Source organism: Canis lupus, chromosome 15, assembly GCF_048164855.1.
Source record: "Canis lupus baileyi chromosome 15, mCanLup2.hap1, whole genome shotgun sequence".
Lineage (NCBI taxonomy): Eukaryota > Metazoa > Chordata > Mammalia > Carnivora > Canidae > Canis > Canis lupus.
The window spans coordinates 41591840-41616308 of NC_132852.1; the positions used below are offsets into that span (position 1 = coordinate 41591840).

General features: G+C 52.9%; 1 protein-coding gene and 1 pseudogene across 4 annotated transcripts in view; both read left to right on the forward strand.

Moving 5' to 3' along the window:
* The window catches only part of PTPRN2 (protein tyrosine phosphatase receptor type N2), a 726314-nt gene that overhangs the window by 485005 nt on the left and 216840 nt on the right, over positions 1 to 24469 (forward strand). The window lies entirely within an intron of this gene.
* LOC140604960 (ER membrane protein complex subunit 2 pseudogene) lies at positions 238 to 3171 on the forward strand (annotated as a pseudogene).

The window sequence follows — 24469 nt, forward strand, 5'->3', positions numbered from 1 at the left end:
CCCCAGGCCCCACTGGGTGACAGACACAGCATCACCGTTGGTCACTAGCACTGTCCACGCACTGGATTGAGCCCAACTCCAGGAACTGGACTTGCACTTGGACTGTTTGTGACGATGACTGTTCAAACTTGCAGAAATTGCCCTCCACTCGTGCTGGATGGCCGCCCTTCTCACTAGGGGGCAGAGGGGGTTTGCCCAGGTGGGGGGCTGGGGGAGATTTGGCGGGTGGGGGTGAGGAGGGCCAGTGAGCCCACCACCATGGCGCTGCCTCCTTCCTTTCCACCCACCTGGTCTGCTGCCTTCTCTGGTCCCTGAGTGGCCAAAGCCTGACCCACCATCTTCGGGGGCGTAAATACCCACGCCCACGCACTGGAACCTGGCTGTGAGGGCCCCCCACCCCCGAGAGCGCTGTTTGTCCTCCCTGCAGCCCCAGGGCCTTCTGTGTGCCAGAGCTTTGGAGACCACCTCTCCAAACGCTTTCCCCTACCTTGACCCAGAAAGCTCTGGGTGGGGTCTCCAGCCCAGGACCCCTGCATCCCCCTGGGCTTCTGTCAAACCAACCCGTGTTCAGAAGCCGCCCTTGACAGAGACACAGGTGCTCAGAGATCAGGAGCCAGTTTTGGAAACTGAAAATGGGAACAAATGGGGCAAGTGGAAACATTTTTTTAAAAAGCAAACAATGTGTGTTTCTTGGATGTTAACCACCTCGTGCAGCATTAAGCCTGATTTTGGTGATTCTGGGTTTTTGAGTGTTATCAAACGTGAGCATCTCCACAGCTTCCTGACTCTGAAGTGCACAACGCACACATGCGATCACAGCAGAACAAGAGCCCTTTAAGCCAAATGGCAATATCTCAAAACAAAATGTAACGGAAATGGACAGATGCACGCACACTACCCTGATAGACTGGGGCTATTTTGATGTATTTCAAGATCTAATCTCTGACATCTTGAAAGTGTTTGCATTTTCTTCAAATTTACAAAGTCGGAGGTTCTGAGAAGATGGCGAAGGTCTCAGAGCTTTACGATGTCACTTGGGAAGAAATGCGAGATAAAATGAGAAAATGGAGAGAGAAAACTCACGAAACAGTGAGCAAATTGTGGAAGTTGGAGAGGAATTAATTAATGAATATGCTTCTAAGCTTGGAGAGGATATTTGGATCATATATGAACAAGTGATGATTGCAGCCCTAGACTATGGTCGAGATCACTTGGCATTGTTTTGTCTTCAGGAGTTGAGAAGACAGTTTCCTGGCAGCCACAGAGTCAAGAGACTAACAGGCATGAGATTTGAAGCCATGGAAAGATATGATGATGCTATACAACTATATGATCGAATTTGACAAGAAGATCCAACTAACACTGCTGCAAGAAAGCGTAAGATTGCCATTCGAAAAGCCCAGGGGAAAAATGTGGAGGCCATTCGGGAACTGAATGAATATCTGGAACAATTTGTTGGGGACCAAGAAGCCTGGCATGAACTTGCAGAACTTTATATCAATGAACACGACTATGCTAAAGCAGCCTTTTGTTTAGAGGAGCTAATGATGACTAATCCACACAACCACTTATACTGTCAGCAGTATGCTGAAGTTAAATATACCCAGGGTGCACTTGAAAACCTCGAACTTTCAAGAAAGTATTTTGCACAGGCACTGAAACTGAACAACAGAAATATGAGAGCTTTGTTTGGGCTTTACATGTCAGCAAGTCATATTGCTTCTAATCCAAAAGCAAGTGCAAAAACAAAAAAGGACAACATGAAATATGCTAGTTGGGCAGCTAGTCAAATAAACAGAGCTTATCAGTTTGCAGGTCGAAGTAAGAAGGAAGCTAAATACTCTCTTGAGGCAGTTGAAGACATGTTGGAAACACTGCAGATCACCCAGTCTTAAGGTTTCAGACTCTTTCACATTACATTTCACAACTGCACAGTTGAACTTATTGGCCTGTGACTTATTTACTAAATGCCTTATTTACTAAGTGCTATTTATATACTAATTTTTGTTAAGAGGGCAATTGTAAAGAAAGTTTATATAAACCTAAAAATGCCTTTTATTGCTAAGCAGGAAGATGGAGGAAGTCCATGGAAGAGAGATTTAACAAGATTCATATTGATTGTACATCATTCTCTTCATATCACACATATAGAACTTCTCTTAAATCACAATGTGATGTAGAAATCCCATAAATAAATCTTGTGATTTATTAAAAAAACAAAAAATTTACAAAGTCGTATTTCTTCCAAAGGAAACCTACCACGTTACAAGAAAAGCTGAAGTATTTAGGAGAAAAACAACATAGGAGGTTGTCACCAGGAGGGCAGCTCATGAATGCATCTGAAATAAGGAGCCATTTTCTGGATCTTGGTCGTATGATGATATCCAGCTACCAGATTAACCTGCCCAACATCTCAGAGGCGGACCCTCAAAGAGGCTCTGCATCGCTCCCAGGCAGCACACGTCACCGCGCCACGGTCCTGGTTCACGCCAAGTGCCGCGGGTCAGCCACAGAAGGGGCTGCCCTGACTGCCCTGGGGGGTAAAAGCACCCCATCACCCAGCAGATTTGGGCCAAACAGGGATGGCCATCTGCTCAGATTCTAAAAAAGGAAGTCTTTCCGTCTCATATAGGGAGGGAAAAGTTTTCCTCAACCTCCCAGGGGCCCTGGCTGGGTCTGACCGTGTAACCGACAGACAGGTAAGCAGAAGAAAACACCCAAGTATGTTCAGGACAACTTTCAGGAGACTTGGGAATGTAGGAAACAACCCAAAGGAATGGCGAGAACTGAGTCTGTGATGCTGGATTTGATGCAGGGTAGACAGGTGTGGGGCCCACGGAAGGTCCAGGAGTGTGTGGTGAGGGCAGAACATGGGGAGACGAGGGAGGCCCGTCAGCTGGGGCGCTGCTCAGGGTCCCTCAGTCCAGGAGATATGGGCTCTCCCTTCCTGTGGGGCAGTGAGGGCACCTGTGTCGTGAGGGTCTTGGGACCTGCTTCAGGGCGAAGTGTGATCATAGCTGTCCTGCTCTGGCACCGTCTCCAACTCCTTCAGCTTCAAATACTTACATGTCAGGCACTGTATTTTGGGGCAGCACGCCCTGAACCCCATCCCCACTGCGCTGTGATGTTAGGTGTGTTTTTTTTTTAATTATTTTTTTTTATTTTAAATAAACGGAGTGGATGTGGGGGAAGGGAGGGGCAGGGAGACAGAATCTCGAGCAGACTCTGCGCCCAGCATTGAGCTGGACACAGGGCTCAATCTCATGACCCTGAGATCACAACCTAGGTCGAAATCAAGAGTTGGATGCTTAACTGAGCCACCCGGGTGCCCCTAGGCATGGGGTTTCCATATACATCTTAAAGAGACCTGGGGTGTGAGCACCTTGATGAGTGAGGTGAGGAGGTGGGGACCCCAACCCGACAGCTGCCCCCACTGTGTGTGTGTCCCCTGTTCCTGTCGCTTCTCAGGCACAATTTTGTTCAAGGAAGGATTCCGTGGCCAAGACTAGGTTGATTCTAAAAGTTCCCTCGGAGTCTGTGAGTCTATAGTTGTGTTCCCACTGCTGGAGTGAGTGTGCGCTCACCACATGACAGTCGGTGCTGTGCAGCATGGTGCAACAACCCTCCTGCACCATTGCCATCCAGTTGCTCCAAGTCCTATGGGAGGCACGTGGGCACGAACCCCTGGTCCAGGCCACCCCCCCAGAGGCCCTGCTCAGGGGCTCTGATTGGACTCAGGAGGTAACTTGGCGTGGAGGGACCTTTGCCCACAGGGTGAGGAGAGCACCAGGTCAGCTTCCCCCAAGAATAGGTGGGGGAAATCTCCATGGGACATCAGGTTGAGGGGAAACTGTCCCCCTCTGCATCGTTGGTGGCACAGGCACCTGCCTTCATCACGCCTGGTACTGACTTGCAGGATGGTTGACCCAGCTCTTGACATGTTGGCCATGACCTTGCCAGCGGGTGGCTGGGAACCCCATGAACACACCACCTTTGGCCCTGTGGGGAGTGGGGAGGTGCGGGTCGTGGTGGCGCTGTGATGCATCCTAGAGCGCCATCAGGAGCACTGATGGAGCTGCTCCAGGGCCGCTGTTTGGCTTCTGTAGTAAATGGCAAATGTGCTAAGACTCCTACTCTCACCCCATAGAAGGTCTGTGCCGTCCACACAGTGGGTGCCTCCGCGGGGTGGGGCAGTTGCCATCATGAGAGTTGATCTCATGGGAGCTTTGCAAAAAATTAAAACTGAACCAAATATGAGACCATAGGAAGGTAACTAATTACATGGGAACAGGCAAACGGACTGTGATGATTCCCTTACTCGTTCTGAGGACTCGAACCCCTAACCATAGCGGCCGCGGGTGTGTGCATGTGTGGGGCTCAGCGTCGAGCAGAGCTGCTGGGACTCCAGGCAAGTCCTCTCCCTTTCTAGAAGGCTCTTCGGGCTGACGTTTGACTGTTTGAGTTGTTATGGGTTCACAGGGAGACAGAAGGACGGTGCCAAGATGCCACGTGTGCCCTGGCCCTTGAGTCTCCCCACACCAGCGCCTCTGTCACTGCGGGCTGGTAGCAAAACCAGAAGGTGGATGGTGGCTCAGCATGTGCATAGAATTTTGTGTGTGTGTGTGTCATTTTATCTTTGATGCCACTTCTTAAAAATTTGATTAAGAACAGACCTGCGACTAAAGTAAATGAGGACATGTTTGTGCTTAGAGATACGTGAATGCCCCAGCGGCTCCATGGGGCTGAGCCAGCCCCTCCTCACCTGTCAGCCTCGTGGATTGTCATAGAGAACACTGATAGTGACCCAAGTCACCACATGTTTGTCAATGTCTTTGTCTGCTCGGCATCCCGCACAGGAGGGGCCCCACGAGTAATTTAAAGTATCCCCGGTGCTTGGATGGAGGCACGTGCTTGAAGTCCAGGGGCCAGAGCCATGGGTGTGGGTGCATGCCGGGGGCCAGCAGGGTGGACCGCAAGCACCTACCCAGGCAGCGGGAGCCTGACATGGAGGCGGTGGGTTCTGGGGGTGCTGCTGTCGGAAGAGCAGGAGCTGCGGGCCCTGGCCTGTGAAGGGACAGATGGTAGCATTTTAGGATGGGCGGAACGAGTGCGAGAAAATGGGGCATCGGGGTGGACAGGGCCTCTCGGGAAGATGCTGGGAGTTCACTCTGCAATGCTGCTCATGTGTTTTCAAGAGTCCGTGATCCTCCTCCTCCTCTGCACGTGCCACAGCTCCCGGGGGTCCTCTCTGCCAGCCCGCGGGATGAGGTGTCCTGCGACTCCATGGACAGGCCACGGGGGCTTTCACAGCTGCCCCCAGACCCTGTCGTCACTGCTGCTCCTCGTCCCATCCTCATCTTTCTTAGAACTGAGGAAAACCACACAGATGTGCGTTCAATATAATCAGTGGCACCTGACATGTTGACAAATACGAGTTTCTCATGAAAGAATGTCTTTTCCTTCTGAAATGCGTGTAAATACCACGTCATGTGGACCACGGATGTCGTTTCAATACTTTCCCTGATTTAAAGGCAGGAGAGCCGCCCTGTGATGTGGCAGTTGCTATAGTGACACATTCCGCTTTTATTGAATATCAGAGTAAACAGTCACCTGAAGTGAAGTAGGTGGCATCTGGCTGTGGCGGCCCCACACCTCGGCCAGCCCGACTCGGCGCTTGGCCTCTGCTCGCACCGGCTTCAGCGGAAGCGGGCCGGCCCGGGGCTCCTCCGAGCTGTTGCCGAGGCTGGGATTCGACGGGGTCCCCGCAAGAAAGGAGGGCCCAGGCCCATCTAAATAAAGCGTAGAGTTTCCCTGCAGCTGCATCTACAGAGCCGGTTAGTGTGTCCTCAGACGTTACTTTTCATTTAAAAACTAAGCTCTGAAGAAACTCCCGAGAGTCCACAGGGGGAAATAGTTCAGACACCGTTTCTAAGGCTCAACAGGTAAGATTCGCTTGGAGGAGAATGAAGACGATGGGAGGGAATGGCCACCCACCGGAGCCTCGTACGGCCCCTCAGGACAGCCCCGCAGCAGCAGCTGGATGCAGCTCCTACGCAAGGCAGGGAGAGGCCAAGGGACAGAGGTGGTGAGCCGGGCGGTCCCACTCGCACACCTGCGTCCTAGACCCTGGGCTGCGCCACACAGGCTCTGAGACCCAAGAGGCCCCAGGTTCGCCCTCTGGTGGAAGGGACCTGGTGGCTCCAGCCCCACGGCGGACAGCTTCACGCTGCGTCTGGCCCTGCAGACAGACCTGCGTCCACCTGAGATCCTGCCCCTCAGGGGCTTAGGTGGGAACGGAAGAGGAGCCATGCGTGTGCATGCTGGGGCCACTGCCACAGGGCACCACACACCAGTGGCTCCCACGGCCCTGGGGCCTGACGTCTCAGTGGCCTGACCCGGGGCCCTGGGGGGATCCCTTTGTGCTTCGTCCGCGTCCCGTGGATAGCCTCCTCGGCCTGCACGCCGCTCTTCACGTCCAGTTCACATCCCCGTTCACAGGGATGCCTCTCGTATGGGGTTAGGATGTCTGTACCCACCCTGTGTCCAACGCGGGCCCCGCCCCATGCCCTGGGAGTTGGGACTCTGACACACCCTCTGGAGGGACACGGGTCGTCCCTGACAAGCTGCTAATCCCCCTCCCCACTCCACCCGAGGGCTTGGGCTTTAAGAAGCTGCTTTCCTGTCAGGAAGGGTCTGGCACGCGCCCTCCGTCCCCCACTGAAAGGACACAGGGTCCCTTGGCGCCTCGGAGCGCAGGGCGCCCGTCCCCTCCTGCTGCCCCTCCCCGTAGGGGCTGTCAGAGCACGGTGTGGCTGTGTGATCTCATGTCTGCGCCGTGTAACTGTGCACTCGAGAGTAAAAACGGTGTCTCCAGCGTGCCGCACGAGGCCTGACACGCAGCAGAAACTCCGTAACCATGCCTTGAGGGGAGTTGAGTCGTGAACCCCGCTGCAGGGTAGATGCCCTCGTCAGCTCGCTTGGCGCCTTTCTGCTCTGTCCTCCGTGCATCGTCCAGGCTGCCCTTCCCAGGGCTTTGAAACCTCCGCGGAAAACACAGGACTCCTGGAAGGATTCCTCCCTCCTGTTGTGTGCGCTCTGGCCCTTGTCACAGAATCGCACAGGACGCTCTGCTGCACCACAGCTTCTCTCCTGCTAAGCTGGGCTTCATCTCCATGACAACTGATTTGAATACCTCCTCTATGCTTAATCCACGGGTGGTTGGGGTTTTTTTGTTTTTTATAAAAAGGTTCGTTTCATCCACACGAAATAATTAGTAATCAATATAACACAAAATATAATCAAATGTGAAATTTCAAACACCTCTATCGAAACATACGTGCAGTCGAGGCGATGGCTGTCGAGGATGGCAGAGGCGGACATGACTCGCAGTGCTCCGCTTATCGGTAGGTGAGCACATGTCCCCGTGGCCAGGATGAGGTCCCTCGGAGCACGGCCCACGTCTCCGGGCGCCTCCCCCCAGCCACGCTGACAACTGTTCACCACCAGTAAGTGCAGGAACCCGCATCTGACCGGTGATGAAGGGGGCGAGGTGGCCAGGGCTGGAGGACGGGTCCCCGCGTGTGGGGTCGTGCTCAGCATCCAGGGGGCAGGTGCACACCGCCTCTCCTCTCATTCCCCCGGGTCCTGGTGCACCGTCCACACCAGCGTCCGCAGTTCCACTCCAGGCCCGAAATCCACACAGGGCCATGCGGTCCCGCTCTGTCTCTGTGCCCCAAGATGGAACCTCGTTAACAAGCTCTGGCACCTGAGCACCCCTGATGTGTCACCCCACAGCTGGCCTGCAGGATGGGACTTTTCACCTGCTCCCATCCTGCATGGGACCCACAGCTGGCAGGTAGGTCCTGCCACCCACCAGGCTCTTGCCAGATCATGACCCCACTGACCTGGGGGTCAGTATCCTGGGACCACTGTGACAGAAGGCCCTAAACTGGAGGCTTAATGGACGAATTGACCTCTGCCCATTGTGGAGGCCAGAGCCCACCATCCAGGTGTGGGCTGGGCTGGCTCCCTAGGGCTCTGGGGAGGGTCCTTCCTTCCCCCACTGCCCCCACCACCCCTGGCCCTGCCGCCCCTGCCCCCAGTGCCTCTGCCTCTGCTGCCCCTGGTGCTGCTGGCTGGCCTTGGGGGGGCCCTTGGCTCACAGACCCAGCCCTCCAGCCCTCCCCCTGTGTGTCTGCCCTACAAGGATGCCTATCACTGCAGGCTGTGCCCGTCCTACCCCAGAAGGACCTCATCTTAACTGAAATGCATTTCCAAAGACTAGTTTCTATGTAAGGCCTCACTCACAGGTACTGAGAGTTATGAGTTGTACATACCTTTGTTAGGGGGACACATATTAGATCCAAACCACCCTGAAATCACAGATGTCCCCCACCCTCTGGACTCCAAGCCCCAGCACTGATCCGTGGCTGACCTACAACTGAATTTTTCTCCTTTTGGGGCTACAGTACTTTGCTTTTCTGGTTGTATGAACAGACCTCACCTCTCTGGCTAAATACATTTCCCTGTTAATCCAGTTTGACCCCCAGACCACACGCACCCCAGACCCACTCCTGTCTGCTGGTGCTGACACAACTGGGGGGATCCAGGGCCCGCATGGGGATGGTCCTCATGGATGACACTTGTCCTGCGGAACTTTAAGGAGGAAGAGATACCCAGAGCCCTCTGATAATTCCATATTTTCAGGTAAACATGAGCAGTAAATCTAATGTTATTTTTATTAAATTAGCGAATTCTTGTACTGTCCTATTGTTATCTTTTCTTGTCAAGATTCTTAAAAGTCATAATCTCCTTAGTTTACCCCTCAGGCATATGAGCACCTGCTGTACTCTATGACAGGAAATTTCTTTTTTTTTTTATATGAAATAATTTTTAGCTGGAAGGTAGGGTAAATGCTTACATAAAATTTTCACCTGCAAAGTCCATGAGCTACAAGTGCAAAACCTTAATTTCCCAGATTCTGAGCAAGCTGCCCCTACTAGGAAGTGGGGCAACTGATGGAGGAGCGCTGGCAGTGCAGCCTTGGGCTGATCTGGTATTGTGCAGGTGTGTCCATGTGCCAACTGGACATTCCTCTTCCCGGGCACCCTATGCAGTCTGGGCCTGCCGTGCACTAACTGTGGGCCAGTAACCAGGGATGAAGAAGGGAGGGGTGCGTCCTGCTGCTCCCACAGGACATCTCAGCTCCCTGGACGCTGGACATGGGCCCCAGCCTGAGGGCTGCCCTCCCCGTTTACACAACGTGCTTTATCATCTTGTGTCAAGGGTTCCTCCAATTTGCTGGGGCCACAGCACCAAGCTACCCAGCAGGCAGGGGACATGGGGGGCCCAAGCCCCCGGCCCCCAGCCACTCCTCCTCAGTTTGCATGTGCATAACTTTTCCTTTCCTTCCTGTGCAATGAAGCACCGAGTTAGCAGCCAATTAGAGTTCACAAGGCTTTTTATGGAATTACAGCTGTTTTTCTTCATGAGAACATAAAGCAAAAGGATATTCTTTTTTTTTAAGATATTATTTATTTATTCATGAGAGACACAGACAGAGGGAGAAGCAGGCTCCCTGCAGGGAGCCCTATGTGGGACTCGATACCAGGACCCGGAATCATGCCCTGAGCCAAAGGCAGACACTCAGCCGCTGATCTACCTGGGCATCCCCAAAAAGATAATTCTTGAGAAGTAACTTCATTCCTTTGACAAGCACTTAGACTTAATGCCACACTGAAATAGAAACATCTTTCCTGTCATATGCCAGCACCGTGCCCTGTCCTGGGCAGGACGTACCACAAATGCTGGACACCAGCCTGAGGGGTTGTTCCCCCACCCACCCTATTAGTTTCCCGCAGCAGCCTCAACACCGCATGTGGGGTGCCTGCAACACCTGGTGCTCGTTGTCTCACAGCCCGGAGGCCTGGAGCCTGAGACCCGGGCATGGGCAGGGTTGGTTTGCTCTGAGGCTGCTCCCCTTTGCTGTGTGGGTGACTGTGTCCTCACTGGTCCCCATCTGAATGTGTCTGTGTCCTGATCTTTTCTCGTGAGGGATCTGTGCCCCGCACAGAATGAGGGAGCTCATTCTAACCTAGTCATCTCTCTAAGGCCCCAGCTCCAAAGAGGCCACATTCTGAGGTCCAACGTATGGTTGGGGAGTGGGGGGCAGCTGGGCCTGGAACACCAACCCATAGTCAGATCTGCTTCGTGAGTGTCTGATTAAACTTAGGGTGCCTTGTGCGTATTCGCTCCAAAAGACAGCATTTCAATAAGCTGACTTCTGAGAAACATACCCATGCTGTGTTTCTAGTGTTGAATGACTGTCAGAAAAGGAAAACATTGTACCAAGCCAATGAGGGAGATAAAAAATAAATAAGAGTGTGCATTTTTAGAAACACGATGGGTTTCTGTGCACAAACCCATCAAATCTGCAGTTTGATCTAACATCCAGCCGTAGCCATTAAGTAAAAATTACCACATGGCCCAAATAAATTAAGTCTCAGCAGTGGTGGTGTTGAGGTGGGAAGAGCCAGCTGACCTAAGCAGCGGGGTGGCTTGGCCATACTTGGCCTCCTTCCTCCAGCGCGAGATGTAGACACGCCCCGCTAGCTTGCGGGGGAGGGGGGGTATGGGGGCCCAAAACATTCTTGACATTAAAACAATGTAAATCGTGTTGTGATTTTATTTCCTTGGCAAAGGGTTGCCTGTTTCTTTGTGGCTTATTTACTGATGGAAGCCTTTTCATTTTGGCATACAGCAGGTAGAGAAATGAATTTATTTTAGAAATGTCAGTGCTGTTTTATGATGCTGCCTTCGGCAGCGACATAAAAGGGACTGATTGTGAAACAGCTAATTTACAGATCTTCTCTAAGTGAATGCAAACAAATTCTGGTCCTCAAAGCCCTGCTAATATACAATGTTCAATTTTTAATTTCCAGTCCATCTTAGATTATGGGGATGAAAAACAATATTTAATCCCTCGTTAACACATGAATAAGCGGAAGCTGTCATTTTCAACCAGACAATAACGGGATTATCTCAAGAACTGTCAGTTTATGTGAAAACATTATGTTGCCCAAATTTTCATAAAAATTAGCGGTGGATAATATTCAAGATCAGAGCCATGGAAAGAGGAAAGTCTGCATTCATGGTAATAAATATTCATATTTGTCTGCTCAGGAGATGAAAATCTAATCAAGGGGCTATTGATGCGCTGGCTTTTTTTTTTTTTTTAAACCAAGATGTTTTATCTAAATTGGGTTTGATATGGAAATGAGTCTCACTGGAGTCCTTCAGGCCATGAGCACGTGGGGATCACGGGGTGGGGCGTCCACGGGGTCAGGTGTAACTGCAGCTGACCACGGCCAGCACCCACACCGGACATGAGCACCTCGCAGAACTCAGGGTCCTAGGCATTGAACAGGATGCAGTGTTCTGGTCCCTCCCTTTGTTTTTTAAGAAAAACACAATATGATTTCATGCCAGTTAACTTCTGGCTACTGCAGGGTTAAAATCATCTGTGTTTTTGCTTTTGTTGACAATTACCATAAATCAGAAGACACTCCGCATGAAGCTTAATGAAATATGTATGATTTTAAAAAGAAAAGATAGTAGCTGCAGGATGTTGTGTATCTGTGTGTGTCCCTGATACTTTCTGAAGACGACACTTTTCCCCCACACGTCAACAAGCATGTGGAAAATCTGAATAAAATGGCCATGCGTTGGCAAACACGGGGCAGGTTGGCCCATGAAGGCATCCCGATCCTGGCCCCGCCAGGGTCACTCTGTCCTCAGCAGGTCTGAGTGCTCCAGGCCACGACCAAGCCCCTAGCACCCGGGTGGTCCTGAGGCTGCAGGCCCCAAGCAGAACAGAACCATTTGCAGCCCTCATGGAAGTTCCTAGAGAGCAGGAAAATGATGTGCCGGCTCATCCTTAGCAAAGGACCAAATACGCCCTTTAACGCAGCAGGGACACGATAACCATGTGGCTTCACTGTGTATCAACGTGTCCTACTTACGTACACGGGACTTTCTTTAGATCAATGCGATCTGTTAGAGCAGGGAATTCATATATTAATGTTGTTTTCAACATATATGTTGATGTTGTTTTCAATTACAACCCTGACCTCTGTTTCCCATTCACTTGTATCCCCACCCTTTCAGGGGAGCTGATTTAGGGGACGGTCTGGTTATTTTGGATAAACACATGGACAGCATTCTCTGGATAGAAGTTTCCTCCCACGGCTCCTTCTGTACTGGGGCAGGAAAGTCAGGAAGACCAGAAACCCTTTCCTTCCGTGTGTGTTGCTCACTGCCTCACCGTGTCCCTAACACGGAGGTCTGAGTCCTACAAGAGCTGCACCCTGTTCCCTCCCTCCCTCTTCCTGCATCGTCAGGACCTGAGGCTTGATGTGGGGTCCACAGATACTTCATTCCTAGACACGTGTAGGGATGGGCATGAAGAGGGGGCGGAGGGCACGCTCAGGTCTCCTGGGCTCCACCTGTGGTTTGCCGACATCCCTTCCCATATGGACAGGGAACTAATGAGTCTTTTTTGGGAGAAAACATTCCTCCTAGATGTCAGGTTTGGTGTGTGTCCCTGCCCACCACTGTCGTCCTCAGGGGTCCCTGGAGTCAGCTCCACACATGCCTGTGTAGACGCTACCCCTCAGGTATGGGGTGCTGATGTCTGTCCCCGACTTTCCCCCCAAGATGCTCCTCCACCCTAGAACCAGCTGCCTGTGTCCTGGAGCCCCCGTGCAGGCTGCCCCAACCTCCCCTCGCGCTGACCTTCCCTATGTGACCCTGGTCGTCCCCACAGGTGGCAGGTGAGACGTGTGCTGCACCCTTGTCTCAGGGCATCATGCTGTGTCATCCTGAGAGACGTCGGACCAGATGTGTGCATGTGGGGATAGGGGGAGAAAGAGAGGAAAGCCGTGGGCCGGCCTGCCGTGTGGACACCAGCCAGGCCCTGTGCACTATCCGCAGGCCCCGGAGTCCCACCCGAGTCCAGGGGCCCGGACCTAAGAGCAGGATGCCTGGTGCAGAGGATGCATGGCCAGGTCCGTGGACAGCAATCGGCCTCCCCCACACTTTGTTCCAACTCTTGACTCAATGGCCAGTGTGCGTGGGACCAGCGCACAGACCACCCAAAGGACCAGGCCCACTGCCTCACCCGCCACAACCTCCCGTGTCTGCCTGTCGCTTCATGTGTCTCCTGCTTCCACACAAATGAGAACAGCAGCTATGGGGGTGGAGGTCAGGCAGCGCTCACACCGTCCACAGCTGTGCGAGGGCTGGGACATGTTCCTAGGGAGCTGGGCCTGAGGTGCTGGCGGGCTCCCTGCAACAGCCAGGCTTCCTCTTTCCTGCCGGAGAACTCACTCACGAGTGTGCACACGCCCAGGTGTCCATGTGTTTGCAGGCTCTCTGTGCACCGGCCCACCTGTGGCCTGCACTGGCTGTGTAGGGCTGTGGGGAGAGGGACCCCGTATAGGGAGGAGCAGAAGGATGAGGGATGGAAGGACCAAGGTCTCATGGCTGCGTGGGGAGTGGAAGGTGTAGTCTCGTGAAGGAGAATTTAAGTAAATATTTATTTAAGTTAAATAACTGGGATTATCTGCAGTGGAGCTAATGTTCTATCATTTTAAGGAAAAGGGTAATACGCCACAGCAGAAAAGTGTTAGGTTTTAGACACACAAATGAAGCAACTGTCCCGGGACTGCCACTCGTGAATTCTGCATCCTTGGTGCTGAGAATTGTTTCCAGCGCCGATTCCGCCCTCAGCGTCCACCCCATGCAGCGCATCCGAGGCCATGGCCAAGAGGGGCCTCGACATGAGGGTCTTCCCACAGGACTGTCTCATAGCTCACGTGGGCACTCATCCCTGCAGCCTGGCTCCCCGCGTGTGGCTGTGGAAGGAGGGGGACTGGGAGGCGGGCGAGGGCAGCTGGAAGTGGACGTTAATGGCTGGGAATCGGGATCTGTTGAGTGGAGCTTGAGCCAGTGCATCCCCAGACAGAGAAACAGCCAGCATAACTCGCTGCGGTTTGCCACAGTGCAGACCCCACGCAGCCCCTGGACCCCACAGGGAGCCCCGGCAGCAGTGCCACCTTCCTTGGGTCCAGGCAGGACCCGCCACCCCTGAACCCCCAGGCCCCCCTGAGAGGCCGGCGTGCTGCAGCCACTAGGATCACACTGACATCTCTTACCCCCTTGGGGGCCTCTGTTGGGTGGTGGGACCTCCACACATTGGCAAGGGGTTTGCCAGGATGGACAGAAGGGGCCACGGGAAAGATGTGCAGAAACTGGAGGAACACACTTACCACCAGTCTCTGGAAAGCCTGGTGGGGTGGCCCCACACTCTGGAAGTCCTGGACGGCTGCTCTCAACCAGACTCACATCACCCCAGCAGGAGGACAGTGCCCTGCCTGGAGGAAGGGTATCCGAAACTGCTGACGGGGATCTCCCCATTTTCTGCTCTAAGTACTTGAGGCCCAAAGGAAGGAAGTAGCATCTCCCTCTGGCCCACAGAAGCCTGTAAACTCTCTGGTTTCCTCTTGTTCGAGGAACTGGGGAGTCCCTGAAGCTCCTGGGAGAGCACTGACCGCACTCATCACCAGCCTCCCAACGAAATTCCCAAGACCAAAATCCTCATCTCAAAAATGAGTGGAGTGATTGTTCATTTTCCAGGGACCCTGCCCTTGGCAGGAGGATTTTCTGCAGGTTTTTCTACTTATTTATATATGTGTATACATGTGAGCCAGTGCGCATGTATGAGCACATGTGTGCATGTGTGCATGAGCCTGTGAGCATGAGCCTGTGTGCTTGTGTGTGAGCACTAGGCATAAGCCTGTGAGCATGTGTGCATGTGTGTGTGAGTGTATGAGCTTGTGCGCATGAGTATATGAGCATATGTGCATGAGCATATGAGTGTATGTATGAGTGCATATATGTGAGTGTGTGCGCAAGCATAAGTATATGGGCACGTGTACACAAGACTGAGCATGAGCATGTGAGCACTTGTGTGTACATGTGTGTATGAGCGTGCACGTACAAGCCTGTCAGCACATGAGTGAGGGTGTATGCATATAAGTGTGTGTATATGTGAACATGCATGTATGAGTATATGTGCACGAGCCTGTCAGCACATGTGTGTGCATGTGAGTGTGTGTGTGAGTGTGTGTGTGAGTGTGCATGTATGAGCATGTGTGCAGGAGCCTGTCAGCACAAGTGTGAGTGTCTACACATGTGAGTGTGTATATGAGTGTGTGTGCAAGCGTGCATGTATGAGCATGTGTGCACAAGCCTGTCAGCACATGTGTGTGTGCGTGTGAGTATGCATGTATGAATGTGTGCAAGCATGCATGCACGAGCCTGTCAGCACATGAGTGTGTACACATGTGTGTATATGAGTGTGTGTAGAAGCATGCATGTGTGAGCGTGTGTGCACAAGCTTGTCAGCGCATGTGTGAGTGTGTGTGCATGAGAGTGCATTGCTCTACTTCTGGGAGCATACCCAGCTGCTGCGGGCCGACTCTGACAGGGCCACATTCTATGCCTTTCTCCCTGTCTCCCAGACCCCAAAGCCTGCCTGTGAGTGAGTCCAGAAGCTTCCAAGATAAAAATGGGGCCTCGTTGAAAGAAGAGAGTTGTGAAGTTATCAGCTGCAGGAAGACACTCCAGGGGGAGCCAGGCGAGCAGAAGCAGAGAAGGGAGCTGGGGCTGGAGTAAGTACGGGAGGAGTAGAGGAGAGCGCAGTGCCCAGAAAGCAGGAGGCGGTAGTCGGTTTGAGGACAGAGTGAAGTTCAGGACACCATCACTGACAGACATTTGGTGAGTGTGACTGTCCTGTCACCTACTAGCTCGCCAGCCTATGGGAGGGACACTCTGTACCCTTCATTCTACAGAGTTCAGCCCACCAGACTCTCTGATTTGTTAGGGCTGAGGCAGAGCCTAAGAATGTGCTCTTCCAAAGTTCTCCATGATGTTGCGACCTGGGGCCCTACTTTGAGAACCCCTGCTCTGAACTTCTGGGTCTTGCCTGGTGAAACAGAGGGAAATTGGTGCCTAATTCAGAGGCCGCTTGTGTCCAGTGATGTCTTATGTAGTCAGCAGTGCCATGTGGCACATAAGAGAACAGTTCCCCCCCCCCCCCCCGCACAGAGGTGTGCTGCCCCTACCCACTTGCACTGAATGAGCCCCTAGGTAGGGCATATTCTCAGAGCCCAGGCTGACCTGTCCTACCATAGCCAACACAATGTATGCTCACCAAGATCTCCATGAATATCTGTTGGATGGTTGGGTAGATGATGGGTGATAGATGACAGATGGATGGATGGACAGATGGATGAGTTGGATGTGTGGATGGATGGATAGATGTATGGATAGATAGATAGGTCAATGGGTAGATGGATGGGTGGGTTGGTGGGTAATGGATGATGAATGGATGGATGGATGAATGAATGGATGGATGGATAATAGATGGTTGTATAATGAATGATGCTTTGGTGGATGGATGCATGGGTTGGTGGGTGACGGATGGATAAAGAATGGAAGGATGAGGGGACAGTGGAAGGATGAATGATGGATGATGGATGGGTGGTTGGATGGAAGGATGGATGGATAGGTGGATGGGTTGGTGGGTGATGGATAGATGATGGATAGATGGATAGATAGGTGGGTGGAAGGATAAATGATGGATGGAAGGGTAGATGATAGATATGCTGGTGGATGGAAGGATGGATGATAGATGGGTAGATGGTGGATGGATTGACTGATGGACGATGATGGATGGGTGGATGGTAGGCTGATGGATGGATGGTAGATGGTGGATGAATGATGTGTGGTTAGATGGGTGAATGAGCTGTTCATCTGGATGCCTCAGAGTTCATTATCTAGAGCTATCCTTGAACTTAAAATCTTTTTCTATATGCCATATTTTTCTTCTGTTTAAAAAATTATAGTCATTTCTTAAAATTGGTGGTTTTACTGAATTACACCAGAGAGAATATAGGTATTGGACAAGTGCAGCTCTGAAATTCATGGGACCAGTTTCCTCTCGGGGTGGCTCTCATCTGAAGGCAGGGACTTCTCTGGAGCCAAGGACCCCATGGAGTCACGGGCCTCAGTGTGTTGCCCTGCAAAGATGTGGTTCTATCATGGAAACAACCCATCATGGGAACAAACAGGTGCACTGTAACCCTGAGAAGAAACATCCCTCGGCACACTCCATCCCTCAACATGTCCTGCAGGAGTCACAGTTCAGAGGAGTTGCGGGTCCCATGCTCCCCCATCACTTGGCCATGAGTGGGTCACAGTACAGTGCCAAGGCGCTCACCTGGTCACATCTGGAGAGGAGCCGTTCCCACACATGAGCGCTCGAGTCACTGGCATCTGAAGCACCAAGTGAACCTTGCCTGGTTTGACTACATCGCACAATGGTTGGGAAGGTGCAGAGCATCCTCTTGCCTTCTGAAGCCCGGGATGGTGGGCACATCCTACCGTTCCTGGACGTGTGATGGTTGTCGCCGAGACCCAGCTGACCCCAGGAGGGCCGCTGGGTGCTATTCACAAAGTGGCCACCCAGAGGCTGTGGCACCAGTGGTTTGTGCCCGGGGGTCTAGCCCCCGGCTACCCCTCCCTCAGTGCCTCCAGGGCTCCTCCTTCCTTTGGCTGCCCTGGGGTGTAGAGAGCATAGGCCCCAGGATGAGATTTAGGGAGAGTCTGGCAGTCTGTCTGTCTGTCTGTCTGTCCACATGAGTGCTAGCGCCCAGGCTTCCCCAGCCTCTCCATCCGCTTTATGTTTTTGAGATTTTCCATGTTGATTTGTGTAAGTGACCTCTGGTGATGTGAGCTTTTCTGTCTTTTCCCCCATGAGGATACCACCCACTGTGCTGTGAGCAGGGCTGTGGACGCATGTCTCCAGGCACACGGGCTGCACCTTCTCTGGGGTATGAGACTTGATCTCAGCTCCCCCGTGTCAGTGCTGTGGCTGCAGGGAGCGGGGGGGTTGCTCAAACACTGAGAAAGGTCCACAGAGATTAGAGCGGGTCATGAGTGTGAGTGAACACATGTGCGTGTCTCTGCAGTTGCGCTGTGCGTGTTTGTACGTTTGTGTCCCTACACAGGTATGTCATATGCATGTGTGTAAACAAATGTGTGTATGTGTATGTGGGTGTGTGGGTGTGTGGGGTGTGTGTATACATGGTGTGTGGTGCGGCAGGGGAGTGTGGTGCATGTCTATGTGTGCTCGTGGGCTATGCATTAGTATGTGTCTGTGTCTTACATGCACGTGTGACACATGTGGTGTGAAGTGTATGCACACTCAGTGTACCTGCTGTTCTCTGGCACTGGGTGTGTGGGCAGGGAGCCCCGGCAGGTGCAGGGGGATGGGAGCCTTGGCCGGGGAGGGCACCCACAAATGACTAGTCCTGCTGCTTGTAATGCCTCTGTCACTAAAACCACGTTTGGATAAAAGGAAGGGAAACAAAAATGGCAGAAGCAGAGCCTCTGACTCAGTTTCTAGCACCTGTCCCACGGGTTGCTGCAGAGACGGGGAAGGAGGTGGATGTGCGAGGCCTGCAGTCCATGGCCCAGCTGCCAAGTGGCACCCCACCTGCCCCGTGCTCTGAGCCTCCGGTCCTGCTGCGGCTCCGGGTCACCACGGTCCATGCACAGGCTGCCCAGGAGCAGGAGACAGGTGCACGAGGACAGACACAGGTGAAGCCTGAGTTCCCACAGCGATGCTGGGAGGACAGTAGCACAGGGGCCTCACCAGCCTTAACTGAGTGGTTCTGACAATGTCTGGGCATACGACGCAAGCCTCCCTTAGTCTTCTCTTGACAAGGCTCTGTGCAGCAGGGCCAGGCCCCCACATGGTGCAGGACCCAAAAATCACACTTGCTCTTAGAAGCCAGAGCACCCGTCAGCTTTGGGGCCCCCAGAGCCTGATCTGCACACCAGGAGGGAGGCTTCTGGGGGGGGCACCCCAGCTGCAGACCCCCCAGGATGGCAGCCCAGATCTGAGCTCAGGGCTTAATCACATTGTGGAGGCAGCTCCTCACCCCCTGCTCCAGCCCCAGGGCCCAGCTGTCATCTGGCCCTGGAGTCACCACCTCCAGGCAGCAGTGGGTGGGAAACTGCTGTGAGGACCCGGCAGGAAGGAGGTGTGTGGGGACCATGCAGGATGCATGTGGCCCCCGTCCCATGGCTGAAGGTTGTCCGGGGCCACGCCACCCGTCTGGGGAGCTGGGACCCGCCAGCCGTGCATCCAGGAGACCAGTGGCATTCTCATCTAGGGACCAGGCTGCTAACCTGCCCACTCCCTCCAGGGGCTGCCTGCGTGGGAGACCCCTGGTCTGGGTGTTTGTGCTGCTCCCTGAGTGCATGTGTGAGGACATCAGTCCACCAGTGACCCATCATCACCTGTGTCACCTCTGAAGAGCCCGTCCCCAAATATAGTCATGTCCTGAGGGGCTCGGGGGGGGAAAGGACCGACTGTACCAGGGCTGCAGATCATGCTGTGGCTGCCCTGACACTTGCCTTTGGAAGAATCGTGTTTAAGTTATCAGAGTTTTGGGGGCACCTGGGTGGTTCAGTGGTTGAGCGTCTGCCCTCGGCTCAGGGCGTGACCTCGGGATCCTGGGATTGAGTCCCCCATTAGGCTCCCCACAGGGAGCCTGCTTCTCCCTCTGCCTGTCTCTGCCTCTCTCTCTGCATCTCCTGAATAAATGAATGAGGCCTTAAAAATATTATCAGAGTTTTAGCTAATATTATTTTCCTTTAGAAACTACTTCGTGTATAAAGCTGTGTTGGGCACAGGTCCAGTCCCACTGGCCAGAGGTCAGATGCTGGGAGGACTGGCCCAGCATGACGACAGTGGTCCCTGTCCAGACGAGAAGGGAGATTGTCGGAGGCATCCTGACGTTTCCTGCATGTGCTCTCCAGAGTGCCGGCTCTGGAACATTCCAGGAAGAGGGCCTCTTGGTACCAGAAGCATGGGGAGGCCCTGGTGGGACAGCTCAGTGCAGGTGGACTTACAGCGGTGGTGACCTGACTGCTCAAGCTCCCCTGACCCCAGAACCTACTTTTCCTGTGACATTTCTGGGGTCACGCACTGGGGAGTGTGGGTCAGGCCTGGAGGACAGCAGAGCAGGCCTGGAGCTCAGCCCACTCGGGCACACGACTACCCTACCATCTCCTAAGCAAGCAGCCTGTGTCTGGGGCCCGGGCCCCAAGTCCGAGCTCCCTCCTGGCAGCGTCTGCTTCCGAGGCTTTCACAGATAGCCCACCGTGGGAACACATGGCTCAGCTGGGGCCGTCTCTGCCCCCCGCTTTCCCTGTTCAAGGAAGAGGCTGCTGTGTCTGCACAATGCTGCCAGTGAGCACCCCTATGCGTCACCAAGCGACGCTTCCTTCCCGGGCCACGTCTGAACCACGTGCTTCCCACCTGGTTAAAGCTACACATCTGTGTAAGCTTTGTGATCCCTTCTTAAAAAGCATTTTGTGTGCACAGAAGGCTCTGCACTGCTTTTTTTAGCCCATTTGTGAGTATTAAATATTCATCTGTTCCATAAGGCATCTAATTGTTAACCTTGGGAACCATGATTGACAAAATGGTGAGTAAACAGCTTCTGTGCCAACCACGCACATGGTGGGGGTTCATTCTCCAGGCACGTTCAAGCTCGGTGACAGGTACCTGTTAGCTATCTGGGTGCCAATTCATGTTCTAAAAATAGAGGTGAATATAAAACAAAAATGGAAATTCCTGGATCCTGTCCCCCATTAGTCTATAATCTAGTGGAAGAAATAAAATAAATGCCTTTTAAAAATTGGTAAGCAGTGAGTGTGTGATGAGCTAGTATACCCATGGAATTAAATAAGAAAGTCTCTGTTTCCAGAAGAGAGCCTGTGGCCTTGGGGCCTTCCTGACAGAGCAGATCCTTACACTGCCACTGTCACTACCTTATGTCCCCCCAGAGACAGGCTGAAATCCCAGCCCCTAACCTTGGAATGTGACCTTATTTAGGGACAGGGTGGCTCCAGGTGTCAGTGAGTTGAGATACGGGCCTGCTGGAACGGGTGGGCCCTTGTTCCTAAGAGGCCATGGCCACACAAGGACCCAGACTCACTGGGAGATGCACCTGCAGACCGGGCTCTCCAAGGGTTGACCACTGGAGGGGCAACACGGGGCAAGAAGGCACCTCCGTGGTGCCTCAGAGGGAGCGCCACACCAACACCATGGTTTCAGACGTTGGGCATCCACACTGAGCAGATTTCTGTTGTCTGAGGGACTCTGTTAGGGCAGCCCCTGCAGTAGCGGGACGTTCCCACGCTGACAGTGCCCATTGGAAGAGGCGGGGGCAGATGGTGGGACCAGGGCTTGGAAACCACGTGGGGCCCAGCAGGCAGGTGAGCAGGCCTGTCCCAGAACAGGGGGCAGTACAGGGAGGGGATGCAGCAGCTTCCAAAGGTCGTGCAGGCTGTGCCTCAGGAAGTCCCATGGCTGTGAGAAGCCAGAAGGGTAGGAGGCAGGGACCTGTGGGCATGGAGCAGCCAGGACCTGCTCGCACAGGACTCCCTGCAGCAGGTGTCCATGTCCTTACCTGACTTGCTCGTTAGGAAGGCGTGAGGATTCTTGGGATGCCAGGGGCCTGGGGAGCCTCATGCCACGTTCCTTGCCGTGAGGAGGAAGCGCCAGGCCCCAGGTCCCAGGGCTCCGTGCTCCTCCTACTCCCCAGAGCCTGCTGAACCCCCTTAAGAAAGGAGAGATGGGTCTTATGTTCTCCTGCCTGTAGCTCTCTTGAAGGAGCCACCTTCAAGTATCCATCTCTGATTTTTAATTAACTTTAGGCTGATCCGGCTGAGCCAGTTCTGGACTCCAATTTCAACAACTATTGACTGAACTGCCTGGTCAGTTCCATGAAAAAATAAAAATAAAAATGAGTCCAACCAGCCAGTTGCTGATTGAATCGATCGGCCCATGCCGGCAGATGATTTGTCAAGCCACCTGCATTAGAGGGCCATGAATGCAGTCAGTTTGTATTTTACTTAAAGGATGTATATTTATATAAATGTAAGAAACTGTGTGCTCAGTGCACAGAGCAATTGTCTACGTCTACCATGTAATTATCTCAATGCGATTAGTGAGTGAGATATTAAAGCAGAAGATTAGATATTAAAAGGCATCATTACAGCACAGAAATGAGATTTGCATAGAGCAGTATCTCATTCGAAACCAGAAATGCACTCACAAAACACACAATTAGGTATCTGGAGACCCAGCCTTAAAACAACCGGATAGGAAAACAAAGTTAAAAATTCATTACTAGGCCCAAAAAATATGAACTCTTCCATTTTTAAAAAAATGCAATGTTGTAGATCTCCAAGAAGTGAGTGAGTGATGATAACTGATGTGTGATTGTTTTGCAAAATAGCACTGGTCTCCTATAGGGAGAGAAGGAAGGGCGTGGGGCAGGGCCATGGCTCGGGGGTCACATCAGTGTCGTCACTAGAGGCCTCTGTGGTCCGTGGCCCTGGGCCCCGTGAGCCGAGCAGTACAGCCTAGCTCTGTACAGCTTGACTGTACAGCCCAACTGTGTACAACCCGACTATGCAGCCCGACTCTGTACAGCCCGACTCTGTACAGCCTGACTCTGAACAGCCCAACTGTGTATGGCCCAACCGTGTGGTGCTGCCCTGCCTCAGGTGTCGAGCATGTGCTGAACTGGGCAGGTAGTCCTTCCTCATAGGGTCAGCAGTGAGGCAGCTTCCACAATGTGAGGAGCCCCCAGCGTAGAGCCGCTGTCCATCCCACAGACCACCCCCGAAGGCTGGGACCTCTCTGGGACCTTGTCTGGGCCACATTGGGACACAGACACCCCACTCTAGCAGGGGGCCCTCAAGCCTGAGCCAACAAGAGTCATTTGCAAGCTGCTGTCCCAACCAAGGCTGTATTTAGGGGGACACCAGTGGACTCAGAGTGTCAACAGCATCTCTCTCATGCTTAGGACAGGGGCGGGTGGTTGTCACGTTGACCCAGACACCGATGGGCTGGGACAGGCAGGGGCAGAGTGGTCAGGCCTATGTGGTGGGGCAGGCTCCGCCGAAGCAGAGCCAGGGGGCTGGGGAGGTAAGACGGCAGCCTAGAGGGGGAGGGGAGGGGGAGGAGAGGTATGCTGCCATGGTCCAGCCCAAGTGTGTGCAAAGCAGTGACCGTGAGGCCCGTGTGGTGTGGACTCAGGGAAATGTTGACCTCGACCTTCCAGTCCCTGTAGTGGCCAGCTGTCCAGGCGTACGCCCTCCTGCGTCCCTCTCTCCCCCCAGCAGGGACGGGCCAGCACGCCGTGCCTTCCCCGAAGCGAGGCGATCATGCTCGTTGTTCAAACCACCTCCCTCTGCTCGCAGAGACTCAGAAAGTGCATGGAAGATGTTAGCAATGATTTGAAGCAGCTCTCAAAGTCTAAATTGAGGGGATTTGCTAAATGGTCGTGTGAATGCATAAGTGATTCAGACTTTTCTTGATTTATAAACTCATTTTCAGTATTGGCATTTTACTAGACATCTCCACTCAGACTCGGACTTTGTGGGGTGGGGGTCAGGGCCTGGGACTCTGTGGGTTAGGGGTGAGGGTGCAAGGGAACCTGCTCGCCACCCCAAGGATCTGGACCTTGTGGGTGGGGGTCAGTGGGCAAGGGGCCGTGCTTGCCACCCCGAGAACTGGACTTTGCTCTGAAAGTACCGGAAAGCTGCTGGTGAGTTCAGTTTAGGGCTCGTGTTCCCAGCATGGTGGACGATGGATTGGGGGCAGATCTGGAGACAGCAGAATTCATTGGAAGCCTGCTGGAATGACCCAGATGAGGTCTGAATCAAGGCTTCAGTCGCATCCACACGTGGACAATGGAATAATAATAACAGTAAATCTCAGGACTTTGTGGTGATCAAAGGATCACTGCTCTGTGCCTAGAGCTGTGCCTGGTGCTGAGGACACCGTGCTTCTTTCTGCTCAACAATGAGAAGGATGCGAGCTTCCTGAAAGCAGGATTTTGAGTATCTGATGCACTGATTTTCTACCTCGTATACAACCTTCTACATAATTTTGTGATAAATGAATAAATGTATTCTTTGAAGATTTTATTTATTTATTATTTATTTATTTATTTATTTATTTATTTATTTATTTATTTATTTGATGGAGAGAGAGAGGAACAGAGAGAGCACAAGCAGGGGTGAAGGGCAGAGGAAGAAGCAGACTCCCCGCTGAGCAGGGACTCAATCCCAGGACCCCAGGGTCAGGACCTGAGCCGAAGGCAGACGCTTCATGGACTGAGCCCCCCAGGGACCCCATAAATGAATAAATGTTTTTTTTAAAAAGGGTGACCGGCTTCTCCAGCAACTGCAGTTCTCTGTGGGCAGAATCATCATGGGTGAGGAGACAGCTCTGATGGAACACGAGAGACAGTTCTGG